The sequence below is a fragment of the Scylla paramamosain genome, unplaced genomic scaffold, assembly GCF_035594125.1.
Source record: "Scylla paramamosain isolate STU-SP2022 unplaced genomic scaffold, ASM3559412v1 Contig56, whole genome shotgun sequence".
In the NCBI taxonomy this organism is placed as follows: Eukaryota; Metazoa; Arthropoda; class Malacostraca; order Decapoda; family Portunidae; genus Scylla; species Scylla paramamosain.
The window spans coordinates 139,905-162,500 of NW_026973721.1; the positions used below are offsets into that span (position 1 = coordinate 139,905).

At 44.1% G+C, this 22,596-nt stretch overlaps 1 long non-coding RNA gene across 13 annotated transcripts in view; it reads right to left on the reverse strand.

Annotated features, from left to right (window-relative positions):
• LOC135098343 (uncharacterized) overlaps positions 1–22,596 on the reverse strand; it is a 36,849-nt gene that overhangs the window by 7,389 nt on the left and 6,864 nt on the right. For 3 of the 13 annotated variants that reach the window (XR_010266848.1, XR_010266841.1, XR_010266838.1), the window contains exons 1-2: positions 8,144–8,158; positions 5,133–5,209 (exon numbers count right to left, since the gene is read on the reverse strand). The exons of 2 other annotated variants lie outside the window; for them this stretch is intronic. This is a non-coding gene — a long non-coding RNA (uncharacterized LOC135098343). Of the gene's footprint in view, positions 1–5,132; positions 5,210–5,597; positions 5,694–8,143; positions 8,163–22,596 lie in introns of those variants that run through there. 8 more of the 13 variants (XR_010266849.1, XR_010266847.1, XR_010266840.1 and 5 more) reach the window with 4 other exon arrangements.

Below are 22,596 nucleotides of genomic sequence, written 5' to 3' on the forward strand. Positions count from 1 at the left end.
TTATTATTTTGGGAGGTTTATTGATTTTTGTTTATTCTTCATATTTTTATGTAAATCAGTTTAAATAAGGAATTAAAAAGTAATCTAAAATAAAACAAAAGGTATGAAGTGTTTTTTTTTATGTAGGAGGGGGACTGGCCAACAGCAAAAAATAAATAAATAAATAGATAAATAAATAAATAAGTAAATAAATAAATAAATAAATAAAAAAAAAAAAAAAAAAAAAAATTATATATATATATATATATATATATATATATATATATATATATATATATATATATATATATATATATATATATATATATATATATATATATATATATATATATATATATATATATATATATAATAAAAAAAACTTCCAGCAAGAAGGAAAGGTAGATGTTGACAGACAGAGCTGAAAGAGTTTGACTAGGCAAGGTGCAAGCACGGAGGCACAGTTTCAGAGAACAATAGGAGGGACCCCATCAGGTCTATAAGCCTTCCGAGGGTTTAGGCCAGCGAGGGCATGGAAAACATCATTGCGAAGAATTTTAATACGTGGTATGAAGTAGTCAGAGGGTGGAGGAGAGGGAGGAACAAGCCCAGAATCATCCAAGGTAGAGTTTTTAGCAAAGGTTTGAGCAAAGAGTTCAGCTTTAGAAATAGATGTGATAGCAGTGGTGCCATCTGGTTGAAATAAAGGACGGAAAGAAGAAGAAGCAAAGTTATTGGAGATATTTTTGGCTAGATGCCAGAAGTCACGAGGGAAGTTAGATCTTGAAAGGTTTTGACATTTTCTGTTAATGAAGGAGTTTTTGGCTAGTTGGAGAACAGACTTGGCATGGTTCCGGGCAGAAATATAAAGTGCATGAGATTCTGGTGATGGAAGGCTTAAGTACCTTTTGTGGGCCACCTCTCTATCATGTATAGCACGAGAACAAGCTGTGTTGAACCAAGGTTTAGAAGGTTTAGGTCGAGAAAAAAGAGTGAGGAATGTATGCCTCCATGCCAGACACTATCACCTCTGTTATGCGCTCAGCACACAAAGACGGGTCTCTGACACGGAAGCAGTAGTCATTCCAAGGAAAATCAGCAAAATACCTCCTCAGGTCCCCCCAACTAGCAGAGGCAAAACGCCAGAGGCACCTTCGCTTAGGGGGATCCTGAAGAGGGATTGGAGCGATAGGACAAGATACAGAGATGAGATTGTGATCAGAGGAGCCCAACGGAGACGAAAGGGTGACAGTATAAGCAGAAGGATTAGAGGTCAGGAAAATGTCAAGAATGTTGGGCGTATCTCCAAGACGGTCAGGAATATGAGTAGGGTGTTGCACCAATTGCTCTAGGTCGTGGAGGATAGCAAAGTTGAAGGCTAGTTCACCAGGATGGTCAGTGAAGGGAGAGGAAAGCCAAAGCTGGTGGTGAACACTGAAGTCTCCAAGAATGGAGATCTCTGCATAAGGGAAGAGGGTCAGAATGTGCTCCACTTTGGAAGTTAAGTAGTCAAAGAATTTCTTATAGTCAAAGAAGTTAAGTGAGAGGTATACAGCTCAGATAAATTTAGTTTGAGAGTGACTCTGTAGTTGTAGCCAGATGGTGGAAAACTCACTCAAGAGCATGGGCACGAGAGCACATCAAATCATTGCGCACATAAATGCAGCATCCAGCTTTGGATAAAAAATGAGGATAAAGAAAGTAGGAGGGAACAGAAAAGGGGCTACTGTCAGTTGCCTCAGACACCTGAGTTTCAGTGAGGAAAAAAAGATGAGGTTTAGAAGAGGAGAGGTGGTGTTCTACAGATTGAAAACTAGATCTTAGACCACGAATGTTGCAGAAGTTAATGAAGAAAAAGATGAGGGGGATGTCAAGACACTTAGGGTTGTTGTCAGAAGAGCACTCTGACATGGGGACATTTGTGGTCCCCTCCCCAGATGGGGACTCTGAGGCTGGTGTAGGAGTCACCATGAATTTTGAAATTATGAGTGAAAGGCGTGTGTGTGTGTGTGTGTGTGTGTGTGTGTGTGTGTGTGTGTGTGTGTGTGTGTGTGTGTGTGTGTGTGTGTGTGTGTGTGTGTGTGTGTGTGTGTGTGTGTGTGTGTGTGTGCGCGTGTGTTATTAGGTGCTTGTAGTTTTGTGTGGAGGAAGAGAGTTGTCTTTAGAGGGCAGGCTGTGACTGCCCCCTTGTGTTGTGAGACACAAAGGGAAACGTTCAGTGAGGTCACAGCTGGGTTTAATGATAAGTTCACAGCACCCCCTGAACAGTGCTTTAGACCTCACTGGGAATAATTATCATTTTGGCAGGTGCCTACTGCCTCCTCCAGTAAGTATGGTACTCTATTTCCTGACATCAAAGGCACCCTCCCTCTCTCTCTATACCATACTGACAATTACACATAGGGTGGCCTGGACAAAGCCCCCCCCACACAAACATACACACACATACACACACACACACACACATACATACATACACGTACATCATTCAAACTTTTAGCAATAATAATAATAATAATAATAATAATAATAATAATAATAATAATAATAATAATAATAATAATAATAATAATAATAATAATCTATTTATCTACATATGTACCATGCCAGCAATCTCACACAGACTAACTCACACACACACACTAAATAACAGACCAAAACTATGTCAAAAGATAATAAAAAGACAAATGGGCCAATTTTTTGGAAGATAATTAAATTCTTACAAACTGTCAAATTGATTTTATAAAGGGGAGAAGTTGTCTCACTAATGCGTTGTGCTATTATTGAAGAGTGATTCATATAATACAGGAGAGAGAGAGAGAGAGAGAGAGAGAGAGAGAGAGAGAGAGAGAGAGAGAGAGAGAGAGAGAGAGAGAGAGAGAGAGAAGAGAGAGAGAGAGAGAGAGAGAGAGAGAGAGAGAGAGAGAGAGAGAGAGAGAATGGTTGAGCAGACTGCATTTACCTCCACATTTAAGCAAGTTGGTGCTATTTAATGGTCAAGCTTTGGTTGGCATTCCCTCCAGAGACTAAAGATGTACTGAGTGAAAACTTTGTCATTAGGTTTTCTTGGTGTGGTTTAAACAAAGGCAGGACTAATGCATGGGTAAATGAACCATTATTTATGTAGGATCTTGAGGTGCACCACGGCAACATTGAAGCCCCAACAGGCCGAGGTTTGTAGCTGATATCAGAGTCCTCAGTTGACTGTTTACAGGAAGAGTGTGGCAGCAACCTCAGACTGACAGACAGGTGAGATGCTGATGATCAAGTAAGTCAGCTGCCTCATTTTTAGCAATGCCTGCATGAGTGGAGCCTAACTGTGTATCTTTTCCATGCTAACAAGGCAAAATTACCACTTATGACCTGGAGTAACAAGGGGCTAGACTAATAAAGATGCTGGAGGTGACTCAGAATGTGAGCTAATGAGAGAGAGAGAGAGAGAGAGAGGAGAAGAGAGAGAGAGAGAGAGAGAGAGAGAGAGAGAGAGAGAGAGAGAGAGAGAGAGAGAGAGAGAGAGAGAGAGAGAGAGAGAGAGAGAGAGATTTAATAAACATCTCAGATCTTTGGGTACCATAAACATACCCAGATCTTTGGGTAGGTCTCATTCCTACCCAAAGATCTGAGCTCTTTCCGTAGGTGAAAGAAAAAAAAAACACACACACACACACACAAAAACACACACACACACACACACACACACACACACACACACACACACACACACACAGTTCATAATATCCCTCCAGATCCACCTAACATTGCTGGATAAAAACATCCCTGACCAGGATTTCTACCTTCTCTTACAATTCCACGTTTGAAATGTTGGCACATGACGTGGCATTTGATACGAAGGTAGGCAAGAACTAACCTATCTAAAGCACTCCTATTACTGTAGTGCACATGACCTCTGAGTGCCTCCCAAGTTGTTCCATGACTGGCTAGCATTTTGAGCACAGGGAGGGAGACACAAGCAAGTCTTGTGTAGCCACAATATACTGTATATGGTGAGACACTATCATTTTTTCCCTAATTGTACTTTTAGTTTGCAGCTTTACAATAACATCTTCATTTAAATATATTCTGTCATCAGATCTTATAATTCAATACACTGTACTTATTAAAATAAATATTCGTTCAAAGAGGATGCTACGATTTATCTTCGACCCGCTCGGTCCGGCAATGATGGTGCTCTACGGATCGTCGCGCATCAAGACGCTCGGCGTTGTCGGAGTGACAGAGAAAGCAGGTGAAAACAAAAGGCAACTGAATGTCAGCTTATGCACATGTCTGAATGGCTGGTGAGTGTTACTGCTCTGCTGGTCAGCCCCCAGCTCTGCCTTGCCTTCCCTACCCAACAATATCCATCCCAGCTGTAGCATTAACACTCAAAGGCAAGACAACATAGGACTGCAGTGACTGCCTGCATTGTGGTTCATTTACCTACACTACAACATCAAAAGCTACACTCAAATTATCTTTTACATAGATTTATACTAACTCCTTCCCTACATGGTGGTGCATCCTGATATTTAAAATGGACTGTGAAGCAGCACAGTTAAATCAGAATGTAGTTCAAACTTTTAAAATGTGTAAGTTGTTCTCAGACATCACCTTGCCTCTTCATTAAAGAAAGAAGAAAAAAAAGTATGGAGGAGGAAGACAAATTCATAATAAGTAGGTACAAAAATTAGCTTAACTAGCAAATATGAATTATTAGTTCAACCTCTAACAAACCTTTACAAAAACAGCACAACTCCAGTTCCCAGCCACAACTGGTTGGCTGACATAAGAAATTTATAACTTATTGTAAACATTTACAAGAAAGCAACAAAGCAAAGACACGTTTACTTGACGTTAGCCAAAAGCCGAATGTTGTCCAAACACGATTCACGTCATCACGTCAGCAAACGTCACCCTTCCATCCACCGCAAGAGAACAACAAGTTACGAGCGGCTCTGACAACAAGAGATGCAGCAAGTGCACGTGCACGTGTACTCGCAGAGTACATGTGTCACATTTCAGTCCATACCAAAATTTGTAATTAATGTGTAACATTTGGAAGGCAACCGTGCAGAATGAATCGGACAGGTGCAACAAACGACAGCGTGGTGAAACGGTGACCAGAGCCTTCCAGCAGCCTCCCTGAGCCTCACCTTGCAGTCTGCTGTGAGGCAAGAGAATGCCACACTGTCCTCCTCAAAGCGGATCATCGTGTGTTCACGTTCCGGGCCTGCCGGGAAGTAACATTAAGTGCACGTTAGATTTGCAATGGGGGGCTCAAATTGACTTACTTATACTAATACTTCTATTGTTATTACTATTATCATTGTTTATATTGCTTCTTGTCACATCCGTGCTCTTAATAACTTAATTCCATGCTTTCAGATTCTGCTTCCAGACCAATCTTCATTCTACTTTCCGGCAGATCTGTAGTGAAAATGTTCAAAATCTGATGAAAAAAAAAGTGAAGACAATTGTAAAAGCCTATAGATAAGCTAAATATTAATAGATTTTAAAAAAGGGGAGTAAATGCTTATGTGGTGAGGTGTGTGGTGAGGTGGAGTGTGTGGGTGGAGTTTGGTGTGCTCTTCACGGAATGAAGACAGGCAGCAACACACCTTCCTTGTGTTGTGGTGCCACGTCTTGATGTGGTCACCACTGCCAGCTTCCATCCTCATTATCCTACTGAAGGCCACACCCAGCAACTCCTTACGCTGTAACAATGTGTAATGTAAATAATGAAGGCCACTTGTAACGAGGGAGCTACAGTGCTACCACAACACACTTCATGACAGGCAGAACAAGGAGAACAGGTGGACATCCTACATCTTTAGCTTAAAATACGGTTGCATCTCTCTCTCTCTCTCTCTCTCTCTCTCTCTCTCTCTCTCTCTCTCTCTCTCTCTCTCTCTCTCTCTCTCCGCACCGACAGGGGCCTGAAGGGTAAGCTGCACACCTTACACGAGGAAGAGACACAATTTCAGGTCTGCTTCTTTCATTAATCACACACACAGACATAACTCTTTTTTTATTATTACTTTGTGAAAACTGAGAATATGTTTAATTAAACATATGGACTCCAAATTGCATCAATGTTTGTTTCTTAGGTCAACTTAAAAAACTGATTGCAAATATAAAATTTTCTTTTTCAATTATCAAAAACAAACAGTCAAAGAGCACTGATAATTTAATAGTGCACTATGAGCTTAAAGTGATGCAAGATCACTAAGATTCAGCCAAGCAATGGATTACAGGTTATATTACAACTGCAGTGTGATAAGATTTATCTTTACACATCAAACTCTTTATGATTTTCACAAAAAAATCAACAAAGTGCAATGGAGGGATCTGAATGATTTCAACACTTGATATCACATTACTCAGCGTGGTGTCCTGAACCAGAACATTTCAAACAAAATGACATTTGTGCAAAATGACGACAATCATATCAACAGTAAATATGAATTTTCTTCACAGAAACAGTGCTTAATGTGCTACCGACAATTAAATACAGCGAACGCGGCGAGAGCAGTGCCGTGCGGAAGGCTTCGGAACACCAAGAATTAGTGAATGCACAACATCCTGCTTGTCGGGGTTTACGTGCCGAAAGGAGCACAAAGCATAAGGCGCATCTTTCCGTGTCAAGATGAGTACGAACAATTACTGTTCAAAATTTCAAATCGGAATAAGGTCATTTCAAATAAAAGGAATATATAAAACAATATATGAATACATCTTTTAAGTTGTATCATCTCAATACCTGGGGTAAACAGCAAGGAACACAAAGGAAGGTTGCTTTTCACATCAAGTGAAGTGAGTCTAAGTGAGCCTGAAAAGGCCAACACTCAAATCTACAATCACAGCTCTTGCCAATGTTAAAAACAAGAAGAAGAAGAAGAAAAAGGAGAGAGAGAGAGGGAGAGAGAGAGAGAGAGAGAGAGAGAGAGAGAGAGAGAGAGAGAGAGAGAGAGAGAGAGAGAGAGAGAGATCCTTCCCCTGGCCTTCGAAGTGCTAAGGTCAAGCCACCTCTCACCCAAGAATCTTCACTTCCTCTTCCTCCTCTTTCTCCTCGACTCAAGATGGAGGGAGATGTACGGCCGCCGATTGACTAAGGCAAAGACATACAGTGGCCATTGATATCACTAGTGTGTATGTGTGTGTGTGTGTGTGTGTGTGTGTTAAGGAATGGGACACCTGTACACACACACACACACACACACACACAACATGACTATCACCAGATCCTAAAAAAAAAAAAAAAAAAAAAAAACATACAAATGCGAGCTTTTCAAAATTTGTTAACCCCAAATTTATATGCAGATTTCGGCGTTAAATCGTTAACCAATTGCGATATTTTATAGTGCAGCGAAGTTTCATCGGCCGGGGAGAGGGTGGGAGAGGGGAGGCTGGGAGAGAGGATAAATCGGAAGGGCGAGAGGGGGAAACAGAGAGAGGGGAGAGGGAAGGGCAAAGAGGAATGGTCTGCAGGTGGAGGGAGGGAGGGAGGGAGGGAGGGCGAGAAAAAAAGTGTGTGGCAGCGTATGAAAGGCGGAGAGAGAGAGAGAGAGAGAGAGAGAGAGAGAGAGAGAGAGAGAGAGAGAGAGAGAGAGAGAGAGAGAGAGAGAGAGAGAGAGAGAGAGAGAGGATCGGGAGTACAAGAGAGGTATAGGGAGGGGTGGAGGGAGAGAATAGAGGCATGGAGGTGAGAAGGATATGGACTATGGGGGAGGGAGAGCAAGGAGAGGAGAGGAGAGTGGAGGTTGGGGAGGAGGGAGGCCTGGGAAAGATGAGAGGAGGTTGGGGGTTGTTGAGGAGGGAAGGGAGTGAGGAGCTGCCCGGACGACTGGTCAAAAATTATCACAACCAAAAATTAGTAGATTGTGTAATGCTGTGTGCGTGCGTGCGTGCGTGCGTGCGTGCGTGCGTGCGTGCGTGCGTGCTCATACCAAATACAAACGAGATCACTCACCTGATGTGTTTTATCATCCGCCCCCATCACCCGGTCACCCCACCCTGCCCTCCCTCCCCACATCCCGGCCCCACACATCCCGCCCACGCACCCCGCCTGACCCACCACACCACCAACACCACCACCACCAATACTGGTTACACATTGTCAAAATTATAGGCATTCACTAATACTTGCATCTGACGGGCCGCTCACCTCATTCTCCTCATCACGTTCTCTTGTGTCGATGAGACCGCGCCTCAGCCTCAGGTCCAGCCGCGGAACAAGCGCTGCTCGCCTCGGAAGTTGTGCCACACGCCCATACGTCCACGGCACGCCACTGTGCTTACTGATTCCGGCCCTTTAATTCTGCCACCTGGTAACTGTCACTAGGGATGCTCTCGCTCCCTGATTGGTTCATGTATTCCCGTTTTTTTTTAAATTTGGGCAGCAAATTGGCTCTTACCAAAATCTATATTTAGTAATAAGACACTAGGTTATTCTGACCTTCATAACCTGATGTCTTATATATAAGATTTTGACGGAAGGATATAATTTATCTGCATCACATTTTAAAGAAAACGGAAACACTGAGGCCAATCAGGGATCTCTAGCATCGGTCAGTGGCAGTGTTACCATGCTCGCGTGTCCTCAGCTGGCAAAACTGAGGAGCGTTCATATCGAAATTGAGTGGCGAAGCTTCATTTGCTCTGAATCGTGACTGTATGAATATGTATCTGAGATTTGTGGTCGTAATAAGAAACGGGTGTGAGAATGACAATGCAAAGATTTCATGGCCGCTGCAATTTGAAAAAGGAATACAGTCAGGTATACGGGATACAGTCAGGTGCGGGTTTAGTTGAAGTGGAGTGAAGGTGGGTGATGCATTCATTGCCTCATTGCCTCACCGCCTCCCTGCCTTGCGTCACTGCCACGGCCAAAAAAAAACATTGTTGCTCTGCTAGAATGATCGACAAGTGGCACCGGTAACTGTGTTAGAGGCCTCGCTGAGAGATTCCTCACTGACAGAGGCACGCCCCTGGCCTGACGGGTCACTGGCAGGGTAACAGCGTTGGTCTCTGCTCTGCCAAGGACATGGGGCAGTCTCATTCTCCCAGGGGGCGAGGGGCAGCTCTGACTTTATTCCAGAGGCAGGTGTGGCCCTCTTGTTTCCCTTTTATCTCCTTGGCACTGAGGTCCGATGGTTAAACGGTTTGGTATTTCAATTATCTTTAACAGTAACAGTGGAAGTCATTACTATTTTAAAAAGTGTTTTCAAGATTCTAGTGATAATTTAACAAAGATCGTCATTGAGAGAGCCACCCATGAGAATCTGACTAATCATCTCTGTAGCCTTTGGAAAAATAACCCTTATGAGAAAACTCAGGGTTTAGAAATACGTGGCTATAACATCGAGATAAAGTGGCCTCCTTTGTTTTTCCTTCCCTCCCATCCTTCCACCAAGTCTAAGGGAGGCTCAGCAAGGCACCTCCTCCTCTCCTCCGTGGCTCTAAATTAATAGTGTTATTCCCACACACACACTCCCGCCTCCCCTCTTTACAGGCTGGTTGCAATTTACAGGCTTTTTGTAACATTCCTTCCCTGCCTCCAGAATGTAAGCAGACCTGCTCGATGGCTCTAATTTGCGTGCCCTTGCTGAGGTCACAACGGTGAGCAGGGAACGGCGTGTGTCTGTGTGTGTGCCCTGTATGTTGGCTGTCCTGTCTTTGTCAGATGTACCGCGCTCCGGGACAAGAGAAAACAAGGAAATGAGAAGACGGAAAGACGAGAAGACAAGGAGAAGAGAAGACGAGGAGACGAGGAGATGGAGAGACGAGAAGACGAGAAGACGAGGAGACGAGAAGATGAGAAGACACAGGTGAAAGAAAAAAGAAAAAACTGTGGTGTAATGTATGAGATCTGGAAGGTGTGTATGTGTGTGTGTGTAACGAGGACCACAGGAGTAGATGAGAAGCGGTTCATATGAGGGAATGAAGCATCGCTTCCTACATCGATCACACACACACACACACACACACCATGGGGATCTGATGCTTGAATAGTCCTCGTGATCAAGGCTCGTGAGAAGGTGTGTGTGTGTGAGTGTGTGTGGGTGGGTGGGTGGGTGCGTAGGTGCGTGAAGGGAGTGCAGGAGGGTGGGACAGAGAGAGAGAGGGAGAGAGAGAGGCACCACCACGTTCGGCTCCTTCCGCTGCGGCCCGATCGAGTAATTAGCCAGCAGGGGTTAATAACGACCGCTGAATAGGATGCGCCCTTCCTCACCCTGGGCCGGAATATTGGCTCCACCGCGCCCCTCGAGCTACGCCAGGCGGGGGAGGGCAGGAGGAGGGTGAGGGCGGCGCGGGAAGTGTCACCTCTTTGGAATTATTAGTAACTGTCTTGTTCTCGTATTTACTTGGATCTAATTGTTTATCTGTGTCTGTATTCGTATATTTGGATCAGCTTCTTTGTTTCTATTCGTCTGTTTGTTTGTTTTTTATTTCCTATTGATCTATCTGTGATTTTCATAATTGTATTTATCTGCTGTTTCGAGCTACATGTCTGTCTATTCGTCTGTTTGCAGTTCATATATCTGTATGCATCTCTGTATTTCAGTCTACCTGTTTATTCATCTACCTATCTATCTATCTATTTATCTATCTACATATGAAATCATCTTATCTTTCTTCTTTCGTCTCAAAACACACACACACACACACACACACCTGCAGCAGGGAGGGAAGGAGAGAGGGGGACAGGGAGGTGGCGCCGCTACCTGGGCCCATAAATCACCTTATTTTATTCGCTGCGTCAACTCGCCTCTCCTCGTTTATAATATACTTTTACTTCAAATGCAAAAATATGTGATAACCACAGCGCGCCGACACACACACACACACGGCGGCAATAATATGACCTGCTCCATTACATTCTTCCTTCCTCCACTGAAGACATTCTCGTGAAATCAAAAGTCACAGCAGCAAAATGCCTAAATATATGTCCAGGAGAGAGAGAGAGAGAGAGAGAGAGAGAGAGAGAGAGAGAGAGAGAGAGAGAGAGAGAGAGAGAGAGAGAGAGAGAGAGAGAGCGGGGGGGTGAGGAAGGGGAAAGAAACTAAGAGAAACTAATAACTAGAAGATCGAGTTCCTTTTTTTTAATAATATACAAATTTATGGATGGGAATGATAGATGGATATAGGTAAGCATGTTTGGGACAGGGACTACAACGTGTAGGCCTAATGGCTTCTTGCAGTTTCCTTAATTTTCTTATGTCCTTATGAAACCTACACATAACGCAGCCGTGGTGGGCGTCAGGAGGCCTCGTGACTATACATAAGCTGCTTCGCTAATTAACCACTGTAAGCTCGAAAGTCGCACAGCACACTGGTTCCACTAATAGCGTAATGCACAATAATGATAGGAGGGAATGGAGAGATGCTTTAAATCGTCACAATCAGGCGAGGAGCTGCAAGGGAAAGGAGTCTGATGTGTCGAGAGTAGCATCTTATTTCAGTGTAGCATTTCACCACCAGATGAAAGAGACCTTAACCCATTCGTTGCTAGACACAGTGCTTCCTACAATGCTACAATGCTCACCTACAGCTTTTTCACGCACTTGATTCTCGTACTACCTTCTTTTAAATATTTATTTACCCTAGAAAGAACAAAATTTATTTTCTCCTTTTTTTTTCAGTGTCTCTGCAAACATATCTTTTACAGTCCCCTGAAGGGTTAAGGACAACCAAAGCAGTGAAAATGTTGTAAGATATTCTATATACTACTCAACCACGGAGGAGGAATAGAAGCGGAAAACAAGAATGAGCGAGAGGTTGTTGCAAGTGTACACTGCAGAAGGAAATAGAAGGGAAAAGAACAAGGAGAGAGAGAGAGAAAGAGAGAGAGAAGGGGGAAGGGGGAAGGGGGGAAGGGTGGAGCATGGCAGGAGGAGTAGGAAGAGAGAGAGAGAGAGACGTGAGATAGGCCGGGAGGAGAAGATACACTTACAACAGATAGAAAACAGATGAAGGAAATAACGAGAAGAATTAACGAGGGAGAGAAGAGGAGGATGGACGAGGGTGGGAGGGCGTGAGGCAGGGCGGGAAGAGATGGAAGTAATGCAGAGAGGAATGAGGAAGCTCAGGGAAGGGTGGTAATGGCCTCGAGAGATCAGCTACAATGGTTCCTTTCCCTGACCTGAGGGAGAGAGCGGCCCGCGGCACTCAGGCATTGCAGGTTACGTGGGCGTGAGGCAATCTAGGCATACCTGGAGCTAATCTCTTGACGGAGGCGCTGAAGGAGTTTCCTATATTGATGATAAACTAAGCATTTATTTCTACAAGAAGGTAGGTATATATGTAAATTATTGTTTTTGTATTACGAAACAGCTGTGTGAAAAGAATTAAGTCGAAAATCTGCGGATACCAGGAGCTAATCTCTTGACGGAGGCGCTGAAGGAGTTCCTTATGTTGTTGATAAATATGGTACCGCTAAATTAACCATTGTTTTCGAGAAGGCAGGTTTAGATGTAAATTACTGTAAATTATTCTTTCTTTCTGTCCATCTTTCTCCCACAATGACATACTCTGTTCTACTCTGTTTCAATCTGTTCCACCCTGTCCCACTCTGCTCCTCTCTGTCCTTCTCTGCTCCACTCCACTCTGTCCCTCATCAAAACAAGCCTCACATCCCCCAGTTCATCACCTAAATAACCCACATATTTCGGGCTTCCCTTAATGAGCGCCCGCCGCGTGCACTACCCCTTGTGGCAGAGAAGCGACGGCTGGCGACAGGACATCTGCACTGCACCTTCTGACGAAGAGGCAGAAGGCATGATAGCACGAGTGAGAGGGAAGGAAGCGTGAGGACAGGCGAAGCAGCAGGGAATACTCTAACAACATGCCAGCTAAGGTACTTTTTCCTTTTAACAGCGGGTGCGTTGCAAAGGACTGAAGGAGCGCTAATAAGATGAAGGATGCTTGTGAAGTGTGTAGTCAGTGCAAAGTGGTAGAGGACAGAGAGAGAGAGAGAGAGAGAGAGAGAGAGAGAGAGAGAGAGAGAGAGAGAGAGAGAGAGAGAGAGAGAGAGAGAGAGAGAGACAAAGGGACGACAGTGACAAAGACCAGTAGACACATCCACCCACCCACACCGACCCACCCACACACACACACACACACACACACACACACACACCACACCACACACACACACACACAAACACACACACACACACAGACGGACTGAAAGACAGACAGACAGACACAGAGAAGGCTGCCACTTAGTCCGCAGCCGTATCCCTGCCCCGCCTTTGTCACCCTCTCCACGATTGCTCTTAAAATTTAAACTCCTTATTGTTACACATTCTTCTCCCGAGGAGGTGTTGTGAATAGCCATTGTTTCCAGGCACAAGGGGATGCTTTTATCACATTCCACACCGGGGTAGCGCGTGGCCCGGGCCTCCTCCCGGCCCTTACTGATACGCATTTACTGTACATGGGTCTTAGCCCAGTGTCACGAAATAGTTTGAGCTCTCCTTCTTGTTAATCCATCGCTAGAATCATAAAAAGCTTACTTAAAAACTCTCATTACGGCTAATTGCAAAGGCCACAAGCATTGTTATGGTTCTCACTAGTCTTTCCCCTATCAATGATGCAGTATCCTTGTTAATCTGCCACTAGAATCATAAAAGCTGCCTTGAAAACTCTCGTTACGACTGATTTCAAAGGCTATAATCGTAATTGGGTTCTCATGGGTCTCTTTTTATCAATGAAAACAGCAATAACGCTGGTAATTTTTTAAGAAGCTATTACCGAATGGCCGAAGAACACTCACATGCTTCCTATCAATCTAATCTTCGACGGCGACTGCATCGGGAGCTCTGGAAGGCGGCATGAGCCTTTACAAAAGTGTCACTTGAAAAATCTGCCTGCGCCATTGCGGGAGGGAACCGATTAACTAAGACTCCACAAATTCAACCCTTTGACTACCATGGGCATTCTTCACTAACCTCTAAAACTGTGTAAAAATAGTTTGCGTGAAGGAAGTTAATCTTAGCTTTTTTCAGACTACAAAAATATTTAAGAGAGCTTAGTACGTAAATAAGTTTCTAAAGATCTGTTCGCGAAAGGATAGTTTTACCACGACTGCCTTCCGACACTTCAGGCTAAGAACGTTAAAAAAAGTGCACGGGTGATGTGGTGCAGACGACGAAAGCTAAATATAGAAAGCAATACACACATACCCGTCCCCCCGAGTCAGGTGGATCAGGGTAGGCGTAAGGGTGTGTGGGCGGGTCCCTCGGGTCACTTGGGCGGGCGGTGGCATGAATACACGATACACTCGATAATTATTCATGTAGCGGGAACGGTAGATCACCGAGTCCTGTATTCCCATACGTTTCGCCGCCTCATAGCGACTACTGGTAACTTCATAGCGATAGAAAAGATACTGTGGTTTTCAATGGTGTTTTTATGATTCTACTTATAGTTTAGCAAGAATTTCGTATGATTAAAAGGAAAAACATCCATGAAGACCTAAACAATAATAATAATAATAACTACTACTACTACTACTACTACTACGTACTACTACTACTACTACTACTACTACTACTACTACTACTACTGTCATCACATAAGCCACCACTGTAAGAATCACTTCACGAGGAAATCAAGACTCGAACAAAAGATCTGTATGAAATAGAAATGTTTCATAGAGGGACTGCCACGTGTAGGCCTGATGGCTTCTTGCAGCTTCCCTTATTTTCTTATGCTCTTATGTTCTTATCTATCAGCTGAGGTCCCGGTGCTCCAGTCAAGGGCAAAGGTTATCTACGGAGTTCGCAGAGGAAAAAATAGTTCAGTGTATGGGAAAAAAAAAAATCATTTCTATTCACCAGTCTTATAATGATGTTCAGTGACTAGAAAAAAAGGCCGTTTCCCATCCTCCTCCTCCTCCTCCTCCTCCTCCTCCTCCTCCTCTTCCTACTCGTCATGCTTCTCCCACTCATCCTTTTCCTTCACTCGCTACTCCTTCCTTTCTCCTTCTCCTCCTCCTCTTCCTCCTCCTTGTCATGCTTTTCCTTCCTTTCTCTTCCTCCTCCTTCTCCTCCTCCTCCTCCTCCTCCTCCTCCTTCTCCTCCTCCTCTTTCTCCTTCTCCTCCCCCTCTTCCCCCTCTTCCTCTTTCCCCTCTTCCTTCTTCTCTTGTTATTCCACATCTCCCTCTTCTTGCTTCTCCTCCTTCTCTTCCTCTTCCTCCTTCTCCTCCTCCTCCTCCTCCTCCTCCTCTTCCTCTTTCTTCTCTTCCTTCTCCTCTTGTAACTCCACCTCTCCCTCCTCCTCCTCTTCCTCCTCCTCTCCCTCCTCCTCCTCCTCGTTCTCTTCCTCTTCCTCCTCCTTCTTACTTCTTTTCTATAGCGGTAACACTAATGGGGCGGGACAAAAGGACAAAATACATGCACTATACATTATAAACCTCAAGAAAACCCCTAAAAATCGTGGCCTCGCGTCCCATAAAGGAGAGTCACGTAGCGAACACTGGAGTTGGATGGAGATGGCAGTAGGAGTTTTTGTTATTATTTTTTACGTGAGTGTTAAGAAGTCTAGATAGGTGTGAAAAATATGACGAGAAGTAGGGATTTTTTTTTTATCAGTTAGTCTGGTGAAGAGCACAAAATATATAAGTAAATAGATAAATGAATAAATAAGTAAATAAATAAGTTAGTAAATAAATATATAAGAATGTGAGGGTAAGAGTTTAAAATCAGGTTACATTAGATTAGATTAGGTATTATCAAGCAGATTTCCCTCCTTCCACTCTGAACCAGTTTAGAAAAAGTCATCCTTATGAGAAAGTGCTTCAAGTGTTCCTGCTTATAACATGTCAAACGCCTTCACGAGGTGAGAAGTTCAATCATTCGCATCTGAGTACTTCGAAACAAGACTCCAAGAGGCAACGGAACGGAAGGAAATGAGAAAATAAGCTCAAATAACCGAAACAGTGAGCTGAACGAAGATTACTGGGAGGGCGACAGGAGGTGAAGGACAGTTTGACGCTCTGGAGTTTCACATACCAGGCCGAGGCAAGGAAGAAGGAAGGAGGGCAGGGACGCACTTGTAATTAATCTTATCGTCTCGTCCCTCCTTCGTTGGCGGCGGGGTCCCTTGGCTGGATTATACACTGAGAGATTGATGCGATGCGATGGGTACCTAGGTAGATAGATGGTGAGAGAGAGAGAGAGAGAGAGAGAGAGAGAGAGAGAGAGAGAGAGAGAGAGAGAGAGAGAGAGAGAGAGAGAGGCAGATAAACACACAGACCAAAGAAGAACAAAGAAAGAGATGAAGACAGACGAAATTACCTAGAATCACACACGCACACACACACACACACACACACACACACACACACACACACACACACACACACACACATTCATATATCTACGTACACACGAAACACACACACACAAACACACACACATATACAAACAAACATACATACATACATTAACATTCACCCACGCATGGAATTTCAGTGTTAAGCTAAATAAAACCATCGCGGAGGAGAACGGCCTGAAAAGTTCCATTTATATCACCACGGGGAAAACTCCCTTCGCCTCAAAGTGGTTTGCAGATACAGCACTCGGCACTTCGGGAGAGAAACGCGGCTTTGTCAATGAGCTGCTGGTACTTATTGTTTGTGGAGGAGGAGGAGGAGGAGGAGGAGGAGGAGGAGGATGAGAAGGAGGAGGAGGAGGAGGAGGAGGAGGAGGTTAGATGTTGATGGTTACTGTGGTTATTTCATATTTCTCTCTCTCTCTCTCTCTCTCTCTCTCTCTCTCTCTCTCTCTCTCTCTCTCTCTCTCTCTCTCTCTCTCTCTCTTCTCTGGAGTGGGACACGCGGCTTATTTTTGGGTTACTGATGTGTTTCCTTAACCCAAGTGACATTATGGCCAATTGTGGTGCGTGTGCATGGAAATATACCGAAACACACACACACACACACACACACACACACACACACACACACACACACACACACACAGATAGATAGACAGATAGATACAATGTTTGATTGCTTGATCGCATGAGTTGAGTGACCGACTCATTGACTGACAGACACTCACAAATAGATACAGATAGATAGATAGACAGATAGATAAGTAGGTAGGTAGGTAGGTAGGTGGGTAGGTAGGTAAATAAATACATAGCTATACAATGGAAAGAAAATTTGAGAGCAGAGAGAGAGAGAGAGAGAGAGAGAGAGAGAGAGAGAGAGAGAGAGAGAGAGAGAGAGAGACTCGCTCCGGTCTGTGTATGGAATCCGTGTTATTCCTCGCATTACTAGAGCCACCATTCTGTAAGGGGAGGAAGACTGGGCAGTCAGCCAGCCAGATATAAACATTCTAATGCGGGACTTGCATGACCGCCCCTAATACTTGTCACTCTATTTTTCAGATGTTTGTAAATTACGACGTATTATCTAAATATACAAAACTCTCCGGAGGGAAGAAGATTTCCTCAAGACCCCCCTAGGGATATGACGCAGGGCAAGGGGGAAGTAAGGGTTATATAGGATACGTGGGTGGCAGGGATTGACGTCATGTGGCCCAGGATGCACTGCGGTGTTACTCTTACTTGATGGGGAAAGCGAAGCGGGACAGGCAGACGAATGGTGAGCTTAATGATGTATACAGTGACGGTCAGAAGTAGTGATTTATTGAAGAAGTCATGGTCAGAAGTAATAAAAGCAGACAGATGAGGAACATATTTTTGTAACCGGTGTACAGTCACGGTCAGAAGTAGTGGTAAAGGCAGACAGACAAGTGGTGAGTTTATCAATGTGCGCTCACGGCCGGAAGTAGTGATTTATTGATGTACAGTCACGGTTGGAAATAAAATGTTTTTGCAGTTACCTTCCATATGATTTGCTGACAGTCTATCAGATTTCAAGTTTCGTAGTGGAGCCCTCAGCAGAGAGAGAGAGAGAGAGGTCCCTTTTCCTAGATGGACAATCAGGATTACTGCACATAACGTAACGCTAAAGAATTACAGCTGGAAACAATAGCCAACGCAGCACTGCAGTCAAGCCTATTGTTCCTTGAAATCGAGTATCTATGTGTCAATATCACATTCTTCATCACTGTTACCATTGCATTATTTCATTGCCTCCTTGTCTGTATACATTCTTAGCCACCGCATCCTACGCAGCTTAGCCAGAGTGAAGGGGTCTCTCAGGCTATAAGGATCCTATTTTGATACGTTCTCTCTCATAAGAGCTATTTTCAAGGGGAACATAATTAGTCGACATCTGACCAACAGTAATGATTTTACATTGGGGCGATGGGACCAACAGTGTGAATGGTGTATGTATGAGTGTGTGGTGTCTTGTCTGGGCCACCCCGTGTGGGATTGCCAGCCTGGTATATAGACAGATAGAAAACTGAATAGTGCTGAATGAGTTACACAAGCAAACACATAAAGCGTCAAAACTTGCGCAGGGACACGAACAGTCTCTGAGTCGTTAAATGTTTCATAATGGTGTAGTTATGTTGCACCATACGTGAGATTTGGCTTGTCAGATAAATACATGGAGTGTGACGCCTCGCTGTGACACTATTCTGGGCCGCATCGGAACAAGCAGCGGGGCAGAGGAGAGGCGGGGCGGGGCGGTGGGACGGGGCGGAGAGGTTCCATGATACTCTAACCAGACCCCCGTGAAGCAGAGCAGTAATATGCGACCCGGTGACAGCCCGCCCCCACCGCTCGTTTGTTATCTCCCTAACACACACACACGCACACACAAGAGTAATGTGCGTGTATTGCCTCATAACAAAACCGCATTACAAAGTTATACAAGCGTGGCAGGGGACTCCCTTGCGTGTATTGCCTCATAACAAAACCACATTACAAAGTTATACAAGTGTGGCAGCAGAGTCCCTTCAGTGCAATATCAAGCGAGCGGTGGCCGGAGCTGGCGGAGTGGTCAGCGGCCCGTCAGTGTGTGACCAGCGGTGTCGCGTTTTTGTAACATTTTGTAACTCCAAACACTCACTTCTTTCACTATCCTGGATGGCAGGGGATGTAATGATGAGGGAAGAGAGTGCATGAAGTCAAAAAAACCTTGCATAGAATATTTTGTCAGGGTGAAATTGTGGGAAGATTGTTATTTGGCTTTGAAAACAATGAAGCTGAGGAAACAAGAGATCTAATATACAGACTTTAGCGAAAGGGAAAGAATCTGGAAAAGGAGATACATAACTATAAGGAAATCCCTAAAGAGCAGACACACACTAAATGCTACACATACCGCTAATGCAATTTTCAAGCCACCAACACCCAGAACTCTTTCATAGTAATTAGAATGCATTCCCGCACATTCCAAGACGAATTACTTTGCGATAGCAACAAACAGCGGAAATAAATGAGCTTGCGTATGCCACCTCGATTAAATGCATTTCAGCTTGCATAATGAGCCCAGCGCGAATATTTGAACAACACGGCTGTGCAATATTCGCTAATGGAGTTATCACGTAATTATTAAAGGAAAACAATTGCTTTCCGTGACACTTCCTCGGCAATTGATATTAGTGATTATCAAACAAGCCAAACAAGCAGATGATACCTTATCTGTTACGATAAGAGAACCAGTGATACAAACATTCGCCATACTTTTCCTTGAAGCTTCGTCTAATTAATCTAATCTCATAACTCTTAATTAATGAAAGTTCGGGTTACTTTTTTGGAGTCCTTACTTGTATCTTGAGCTCCACCGCAGACACAAAGACGCACCATGGATCATATTCTGAAACGTCTCTGCGTCTTATCTCGACTCGACCAATGACTGCGTTGATATTTGACGTCAAACTAACCTAAACAGTATTAGATCTTCTAAAGCCAAACTAACAAAACCAAGCTAACCTAAATAGTACTAGATCTCTTAAATTCAATCTAACCTAAACAGTATTAGTGGAAGGCATTCGGGTTCCGAAGTGTGTTTCATGGTGCCGGTGACAGGTTAACAAGGATTCTACACCATCACTGGAAAAAAAAAAAAAAAAGGAAAGAAAAGAGAGAGAGAGAGAGAGAGAGAGAGAGAGAGAGAGAGAGAGAGAGAGAGAGAGAGAGAGAGAGAGAGAGAGAGAGGAAGAAGAAGAAGAAGAAGAAGAAGAAGAAGAAGAAGAAGAGGAAGAAGAGGAAGAAGAAGACAGCCCGGGCAGTGTTCGGAGCGGTGTTGTCACCACCACGAAGGTTCGACAGATGGCTCAGGAAATGTTTCAAATTGAGAAGTGCCAACTTTTTTAATCTGGTGTTCGCGACAGTTGGACCTATCAGAGAGAGAGAGAGAGAGAGAGAGAGAGAGAGAGAGAGAGAGAGAGAGAGAGAGAGAGAGATTAATGTTACTTTCCTGAGGTAAAACTCTTCTGAGCAGTTGGTTTTACATTCCAGCAGAGAGATTCCTTCTTCTTCTTCTTCTTTTTTTCATGTATCTTTATATAAGTTAATATTTTCTTACTTTTCCTTTTGTTATTTGAATTATTTCCCTCCTTTCCTTTTTCTCTTATTTTTTTTCTACATTTTCATTTTTCATTCTACTTTTCCTTCCCAACATAGGTTATAGTGAAGACCTTGTATCATTTATTTACTAAGGATGAAGAACAATCATAGACGCGCCCTTTCATACAAAAAACCCAAGCTGTACAGTTGTTCTGGTGTGAATGTGAAAGGTCATTACTGCGTGACCCTTAACGACGTCTAGATGACCCGCCGAGACTCCTCGTAGTAGCAGGACAGTTTGATTCACTCGTAGTTCAGGAGGTTCGCCTTTGTAACGCCACTCGCTCGTTTTCTTTCCTTCGTCCAAATAACCCGTCTTTCAATTTCTATTCTCCTATCTTCTTGAATTTATGTCCTTTTATATGTTCTGTATTTTCATTATCAAGTGTCTGCCTGTTGTGTCCCCCTCTTTCTTTTCGTATGAGGAGCCACAGTCATTACAGGCCGTGATTTGCTCCTGACGCTGCGCACTTCTACTTTAAACGTCTCAGCACGCTGGAATGACGACACCAAAACATGCAAATGCTGCCTCTCCTCGCCTTGCTTCTGACTCTCGCCGAGCTCCCTTAACAGTCCCTCTGGCACTTTTGTCTCCTCGCACACAGGAGGCGGCAATTCGCTGGCCTTTTCCCTTCCTTTATTGGCCTGGGTGTATCTGTGTAAATCTTGAAAACGGAGTGATGTAGATGCGAGGGTCACCAGGTGTGTCTCGCCTGGGAGGGTCCCCAGCACCCTGCCTCCATCGCTCTTCACCCTCTCTTGCTGCGGCCCAAAGCTGCTTCACTCGAGCACCTGACAGCCCCTCGCACCGCCCCTCGCCTTTTCTAACAACTGCACTGCTACGGAATTTCAAAGCTACGTGATTTCTTTTCTGGAAACACGCGACGCTGCACCTTATGTGTGAAGTGTCCTGTGTGTGCGTCGCTTGTTACTCTCCGCCACCACCACCACGACTTTATATCACTCCTGGCCAAATAGAGCAGTCTGCATTTCATTCCTCAACCCCTTTTATTCCTCGATTTGATAGACGGAATCTGAGAATACCTTATTTCTTTTCATCTCATTTTGATTTCGCTCTCTCCTCCATGTATTCAGTTCTTGGATGCATGGAAAACTACGCGGTTCCTTTGCCTCGGAAGTCTGATTGTACGCACACACATTCTCCCTCCCTTCGCTGAGTCGCTTCCATGTAAGATCCAATACCGCCTGTTATCCTCTTAGCGCGGCAGCGTCTTAAGGGGCTCGAGCTGGATTTTTCCCTAGTGTGTGTGTGTGTGTGTGTGTTTCAAAGAACTTGACGTTACTGAAAGATATTTTGCCAGAGAAGTAAGTAAAAGATTCTCCGGAAGTTACTAGCAACAACAACAACAACAACAACAATAACAACAACAACAACAACAACAACATAAACAACATAAACAACATAAACAACAAAAACAACAACAACAACAACAACAACATAAACAACATAAACAACAACAACAACAACAACAACAACAACAACAACAACAACAACAACAACAACGAGAGAGAGAGAGAGAGAGAGAGAGAGAGAGAGAGAGAGAGAGAGAGAGAGAGAGAGAACAGCGCGCACCTCACCCAAGCATGAAAGAAAGCAAGACAATGTGGCGCATCGATAATTTCGCAGACACTCCCCGTATCACTCTCGTCCTGCACTTTACCCTTACCGCAGAGTACACGGGAGCCCGCCGAGCCTCCCCTCCCGTCCTGGGCCCGCCAACATACAGGAGCACACGGCAAGGCGACACAAAGGCCGGGAAGAGCACCGCACTCAAAGAAGGAAAGATAGAAGAGTCGATACTACAGGAATGCAATCAGGAAGGCGCAACAAAGCTCCCGATAACACAGGAAAGCTTGCAAATATAGCTGCGTACATTGCCATACATCGCTGTACTATAAAAATTAACATGAGGGAGGAACAAACATTAACAGACCTGTATGATATGGTTTGATTTACTGTTTCAATTAAGCATGAACTATTGATATGGAAGGCGCGATGTAAATTCTATTAACTATTATACTTTGGGTTACTCCCGCTAGGTGTGGTCACAGCGAATTATTCGTCTCCATCTTACTCTGTCTGTTGCGTCTTCAGT